At 44.9% G+C, this 7,408-nt stretch overlaps 1 protein-coding gene across 1 annotated transcript in view; it reads right to left on the reverse strand.

Moving 5' to 3' along the window:
- The window catches only part of NINJ2 (ninjurin 2), a 78,899-nt gene that overhangs the window by 52,592 nt on the left and 18,899 nt on the right, over positions 1 to 7,408 (reverse strand). The gene's annotated exons all lie outside the window — the stretch shown is intronic.

A 7,408-nucleotide genomic window follows, 5' to 3' on the forward strand; every position in this document is an offset into this window, starting at 1 on the left:
TTCTCTATTGTCTTACCTTGCTGGGTTCAATTCTATCTCTGCTTTCTAGGACTGTTGCTGTCTAGATGTCTTTAAAGCTTGTATAAGTGTATGAGCACTCTGAAGGAAGATTGGCAGGGCAAGGCTCTACACATTCAAATCCCTCCACTCAATTATTTTATCCTTTGATTTAAAAAATTAAGTTATCCAGTATTTATGGACTTCTCATTAGGTTAGGACATGAAGGATATGAAAGAACATAAAGATGTTTCACGTACATAAAGGAGTACTAGGATAGAGGTGCCTGGGTGGCTCAGTCAGTTAAGTGCATGACTTGGGCTCACGTCATGAACTCGCGGTTCATGAGTTCAAGCCCCCCATCGGGCTCTGCACTCACAGCTGGAAGCCTGGAGCCTGCTTTGGATTCTGTGTCTCCCTCTCTCTCTCTCTCTTCCCCTCCCATGCTTGTGCTCTGTCTCTCAAAAATGGATAAATATAAAAAAAAAAACCCAAACTTCAGAGAATCTGTCCTCTTATACGAGGATCATATTCCTGCTCTTAGATATATGATTACTCTAACTCAGCAGATGTTGGAAGAAATCCTAAGGTATGCTGAAGGCTTGTAGTTTGGAAGATGAGATGACTGTCCTCAAGACAGGACATTCTTAGTTCTAGGCAATGTGTGGGACTCCCTGGTGTCGGTAAGCATTAATCCTCTGGGCCTGTTCCTAATGGGCCTACACCCTCCCTGTAAAGAGGCATTCATATAAAGCCCTCCCAGTCAGTTAAGTGTCCAACTTCAGCACAGGTCATGATCTCACGGTTTGTGAGTACAACCCCTGCATTGGGCTCTGTGCTGACAGCTCAGAGCCTGGAGACTGCTTCAGATTCTGTGTCTCCCTCTCTCTCTGCCCTTCCCCCATGCACACTCTGTGTCTCCCTCTCTTACTCTCTCAAAAATAAATAAAGGTTTTTAAAAAAAAAAAAAAGCTCTCCTAGTACCTAGCTGTGTGCCTGCATGGTAACCTTGGTCCAGTCCTGAAGGCAGTGTGAGTGAAGAGTTAGTACATAGCATTATGTGGACCCTGGACTCCCCTTTTTCCCCAGCTCTATTGCCCAGAACCAAGAAACCTTGAACAATCCCTTCTCTCCTCTGCAGTAGGACCTGTTAACCAAGGCATCCCTGAATCCTGATTGAGTACTCACTACCTGGGGACGTAGGCTGCCTACCTACAAAGGGAACAATGCACTAAATGTTGCAAGGGCTATGAGAAGGATCAGACAGGTGCCTGGCTTCAAAAAGTTTCACCCTAGTTGAGCAGAGAAGGTAAAACACAGGAAAAATATGGCATAGTAGCTAGGAGTATAAACAATGGAGTCAGGCTGCCTGGCTCAAATATTGGCTTTTTTACCAGCTGACACTGGGCAATTACTGGACCTTTCTGCATCTTGGTTTCCTGGTCTGTAAAGTAGGAATAATGATAGCATTTACCTTATAGGAGTACTACTAAGGGTCAGATGGTTTGTGTAAACTTCTTGGCACAGTACTGGCACATGGAAAGTATCCCCAAAATAGCTTATTATTATTGTTATTATTATTATTATTGTTATTAAGTTAAATGATAACATCAGACCTGAAAAGTAACATAGCAATAGGGGATTTTCCAGGCCATCCTCTTAGAGTTTAAGCTTTTGATAGTTTTTTAAATTAAAAAAAATTTTTAAAGAGAGACAGGGCATGCACATGGGAGGAGGAGTGGGGAGAGAAGGGGAGAAAAAGAGAGAGAGAGAGAGAGGAAGCAAATCCCCAGCAGGTTCCATGCCAAGTGCAGAGCCCAAACCTGGGCTCAATCCCACCGCCCTGGGATCATGACCCAAGCTGAAATCAAGAGTCAGATGCTCAACAGACTGAGCTGCCCAGGCACCCCTAAGCTTCTTGATAAAATATCTTGTCCTTTACTTTTATAGATTCCCCCAAAACCCACCTCAGTGCCTTGCACTCAAACAAGTGCTCAAATATTTGGGGGGGGGGAATATAATTAACTGCATTTCTAACTTTCCAAATGGATGGAATAGATAATGAGGAAACTTAGGACAGTGAGACTGCTGGTGCAAGCTGGGAGGTCAGGGAAGGCTTCATGGAGGAGGTGAGATTGAAGTAGACCTTAACAGATTTGGTAGGCTTTGGCTGGACAAAACAGAGCAAAGACGACTCTGATTATAAAAGCCTAGAAGGGGCTGGAGGTTCAAGAGAGGCAGAGGAAGACTTGGAGGGCATGGCCATGGCACGTCAATTGCACGCTAAGAGTGACACCAGTGTGCCCAGAGCTGGGACTCTGAGTGTGGGACTAGGTCCAGAGGCTGAGCCAGAATCTCCTAGGGCAGACTTGGAGCCCAGTGGCCAGAGCTCGTCAGCTGCTCAAGGGACCCGTGCCAAAATTCAAGTCCTTCCAGCCGCCCTTCCAGCTCCTCTTTCCCACTCTGTGCCAGATAGGAGGCCTTGGGGTATGAAGAGCTCCGCAGAGACAGGCCAGTCACTAAGGGAGCTGAAGTCCAAAGATGGAGGCTGAGCGTGTTAGATGCCCCCACGATCCCGCCACAGCTTTCTTGTAGCCCCAGGCTGAGCAGATAAACTGCTTGCTCAGTGTGGAGAAATGACCATGGTCCCCGAGCCTCTGACAGGCCTCAGGGTGAAGCCGCCTTCCACAAGGGAGAGCAGGGTACAGATTTGTTCCCTTTTCACACAGTGTCTGAGAAACTCTCCTGCAGAGGGCAGGAGCCAAGTCTTTCCTCTCCTCTACATGTCCTCATAACGGCACTTACAGTGAGTGTCCACACACAGTGGAAGTCCTTCCTGTCCAGAGGGTGGAATGACCAACACAGCAGTTATGAGTGTTTCCTCATTTTACAGCCAAGGAGAGACAGAAACTCATAATCATGGTAATGCTATGTGACGTGTGCCAGTCCATGTCCGACACACTTCACATGTAATCCTCACCATTATCCCATGAGGGAGACTGGTATTGAGGAATTTGCCCTGGTCTACAAATAGTAACGTGTGATTTGAACCTAGGCAGTCTGGCCTCACTGGCCACTATGCTGAACGGAGGGAGGACGGGTCTGATCAAGATAGAGTGGAGTTTACCAAATGCACTAGGGGCTACCTGCCTGTAAGATAACATTTTTCCCCATTTTACAGAAAATGGTAAACACCTGAAAATCGAGTTTTTGAAAGAAAGTGACTCTTCAGTCATATTTATAGCCAGCGTGGGCCCTTGCTTTCTACATGCAGGAAAACTGCTTCAAATGAAGCCTGCAGAGTGACTCAGGGTTTGCACCCCGCAATGGGGGTAGAGCCTATTTAAAAATACGGGTTCCTGGGTGGCTCAGTCGGTTAAGCGTCTGACTTTGGCCCAGGCAGTGATCTCGTGGTTTGTGAGTTTGAACCCCAGGTCAAGCTCTGTGCTGACAGCTCAGAGCCCGGGGCCTGCTTTGGATTCTGTGTCTCCCTCTCTTTCTGCTCCTCCCATGATCATGCTCTGTTTCTCTCTCTCAATAATAAATAAAATGTCAAAAATTTTAAAAAGAAAAAAAGAAAGATAGTAAGATAAAAAAGATAGACTGCAAAATGCAGATCCCCAAGAAGCACAGCCCTCCCACACATTCCCTTTTGTCATTCAAAGGCTGGTGTGTGCACTTTAGACCGAAGGCTCCCTTCCAAAAGGCGCCAACTCAGTCATATCCCCTCCCAGGGAAGGTGGGGCAACCCGACCACTGACCCAAGTGAGTGAGTGAGAAGGAAGAGGGTCAGCTTTCTGCCTAATGTTCTGGAGGCAAAACAGCTGTTTTTTAAAATATATGCAAGGATCAAGGGTGTATTTGAAAACATTCTAAAATGGGACCACCTGGGTGGCTCAGTCTGTTAAGTCACACTCGATTTTGGCTCAGGTCATGATCTCACAGTTTATGAGTTCAAGCCCTAGGTCAGGCTCTGTGCTGACTGCACCAAGCGTGGTTGAGATTCCCTCTCTCCCTCTCGCTCTTTGCTCCTCCACTGTGCTCTCTCTCTCTCTCTCTCTCTCTCTCTCTCTCAAATTAACATTTAAAAAAAAATAAAATGCCTTCAGCTGCTGAGTGAGGAAGAGGTTGAGCTCTCAGGATCTGGAGGGGAAGACAGAGAGGCAAATGGACAGAGGGCTTGTTGGGAAGAACTCAGCAACAGCCCATCATAGGCTTGGCACCAGGGTCTTGCAGCTCATTGTCTATAACCCAATGCTAGGCACTTGAGTATTGCACTCAACCTAGCAACTTGGAGACAGCAGCGGGTATGTATGTAACAGAACAGGATGCTCTCTGGACAGAAGTTCTGAAAGAAAACCAAAACGGAAGACTAGCCCCCACGCCCCCACTGGACAGTCTCTAATGACCCTCAGGGAATGTTCCGGACATGCATGGGCATCTGCAAATTTACTCACCTGAAAGCTGTTTCTACCTCCTGATCCCTGAGATTAGAAATGGGAAGTGCAAAGACGCTCCTTGTGTTGTCCACGTGTTTTGTTTTTTAATCACAGTGATTCACAACACCTTTTCCTGCTCCTCACCCCATTTTCAGTTAGGGGAAAAAAGAAGGTGAAAAACAAAACACCAAAGCATAAGGTTTTGAGAAGTACTGTATTGAAACTCCTGGAAGGCTGGAATCGGGCACGAATAGGGTAGAACTCCAGATTTCTTCCATACCCCGTAGGGGGCTGAGCTTACGACGTGGCCTTTAAGATGAGGGGCGATTTTTCGCCACTTGGAAATACCAGAAAGACGTGCAGCTGAGAAAGTAACTAGATTGTAAGAAAGCCCAAACTATTTGGTGAGGATGCTCCAGTTTGGGGAAGTTCAGCTGAAATAGCAATTTGTGGGTGGAATATTAGCTGGGAATTGGCTGCAGAATTACTCAGGTTGAAGGGACACTGGGATGAGGAGGATGAAGTTTGTATTCAGGCTCAGGATACGGAAGAGGGGTCAGCAAAGCTAGGAGTCCTATGTGCTCAGGGTTTAAAGTCCTAAACAGCCCCAGGGTGTCCAAGGCATGACCAGTAAGTAGAATCAGAGATTCCACTGAGCAAAAGCAGATGGGAAAACAAATCTCCTGGTTGTGTGGGGTTTTTTTGGGGGGGGCCTCCTGATTGAAAACCAAACATGGTAGCCATCTGAAGAAATTCCAGTGTTCAGGCAGGGAAGGGAGGGTAAAAACACAGCCAACCTCTGACCACAGGGGAAATCAGCCTAATGGTTCCCCTGTCTAGCACTGAGCTCTGGAATGTTCATGAGGTGTCCTTGCATATTGCCTGATTTGAGCCTATGAAACACTTCCTGCTTACCTTCTCTTTTCCTGTGACCCCCAAAATGTCAACCGGCAAGGCTCACATTCCTGTCTGGGACTAAGCAGCTTGAATTGCTTATGTGCATCACAGGCAATCTCCAGCTGTGATGGGAGAACATTGAATGAAGAGAAAGTGCTAGGTCCTGATGAGGCTGAGCATCTAGGGGAATGGAGGTAGGGAGGACGCAGGGAGAAGCAGGGAGAAAGCTCTAAAGGTCAGCTGCAGTGGTCCCCGGTTTTTGTGCACTTTCTCAACACAAATTCTAGTTGATCCACTAATAGCTTTAGAAAACTTGACCTTTTGTAAAAATGAGGAAACTAAATTTACAACCCTGCTTGTAGCTTGGTAGCTTTGGAAACACGGCACCACAGTGAGGCGATCTGGGAAGAGAGCCAAGCCAAACCAGAACCAAGAGTGGAAATTTTATGCCATTAACATGAAGGATTAGTGGGTCTGGTTGAATTTGGGCAAGATCTTACAGGATTTGAGATCCAGCGCATTTTCTAACAGTGGATTGCAATTAGCAAGGGTTCTGAAACACACCTCAATCTTCACTTGGACTTAGGGCAAAGACCTACTGCTTTTCTTTCCAGGGAAGTCCTCCGATAACCGAATCAATTCCTCTTCTCTGAAAACTGATCCCATATCCCCTCCTGGACAAATTTACCTGAAGCAGTATCACCATCCCTTATTTTATCATGCCATTTAAGAACTTTTAAGGGTATCTCACTGTCCTACTACATCAAGTACACACTCCACTGCCTGGTAATTTAAAAATCCTACATAATTTGGCCCCACCTCACCTGTCCAATAGTGTTCTCTCCCACACACCCTCCCATCTCTTTGGGCTGGCCTTCTCCCTGTCCCCAGACAGCTTATTCATTCCTGCCTTTGTTTTAATACCCACTGTTCTTCTTTTTCCACCCTGAATCTGAGTTTACTCTTCCTCTTTAGCAATTCCCCAAAGACCCCACATTTGGAGATTTTGCCAACTATTCAATTTTCATTTCTCCCTTCTCCGGGCAATTATCCGTTTATATATATACTTTGCCTCCCCAGTTACAGCAGAAGCCACCATGAATATACATTCTATGTTACAGTGCCCCACATAAAGCATGCTCAGTAAATAACTGTTGATTAATAGCAATTCTTCTTCCTTGAGTTAAAGGCTAAACCCACACACAGTAATCAGTCTCATTGCCATCACGTGGGATTTCAAGACAGCATAACTTGCAAGCATATTTGGGTCCTCTAAGTTTGGTAACATAGGGAAAAACATGTGAAGAATGGCTGTGCCTAAGATAGTAAGGTGATGGGTTCAAAACAGAATAAAGTGCTTGCTCACCACTGACAGCTGAACGCTAATCTGAAAATTGGGCACCTCCAGAATGTTGCATTCTTCCTAGCATTGAAATCCAGGGCACCGTAACATTAGTTAACTCTTTTGCATTTAAGATTTTCCCCCTGATTTAATGAAATGTTTAGAGGTGCAGTAGGCATGACTTTGAGTAGATAATGAAAGAAAATGCAAAATGCTAATTGATTCATGATGTGGTTTCATCTTAGCTTGGGCAAACCATGCAGTATTTAATATATAGTAGCAGAATATTTACTATTGAAGCTTGAAAAGATGTGAGTTCTTTCTGTGCAATCTTTCATTTATGCATGTGAGAGGGTTTTCTTTTCTTAATATTTTTACATTATAGTACTTGTTTTCCTTGTTGGGGTGTTTGCTTATTTAATACATTCCATCAAGGACAGAAATTACATGCTGTTTTTTCTTTGTTTTTCTTTTTTTTTTTCCCCATAGGAAGTGTGTCTTGGGCTTTTCCCTTATTATTTTCTTTACTTTTTTTTTTCTCTTCTTTTTTTTGGTGGTGGGGGTGGTTATGTTTAAATGGAGTTGCTTTTACAACACCAAAGACTTAATCATCCATTTCCTACATAAAAGGTAGCTACTTTTTTGCATGGACCTCAAGTATATTGTAGTATAGAGGTGGAATTTAAGGAAAGGTATTAAGCAGGCTGTGTTGTAGCCTATGAACAAGTAATAA

This window comes from Suricata suricatta, chromosome 10, assembly GCF_006229205.1.
Source record: "Suricata suricatta isolate VVHF042 chromosome 10, meerkat_22Aug2017_6uvM2_HiC, whole genome shotgun sequence".
Classification (NCBI taxonomy): Eukaryota; Metazoa; Chordata; class Mammalia; order Carnivora; family Herpestidae; genus Suricata; species Suricata suricatta.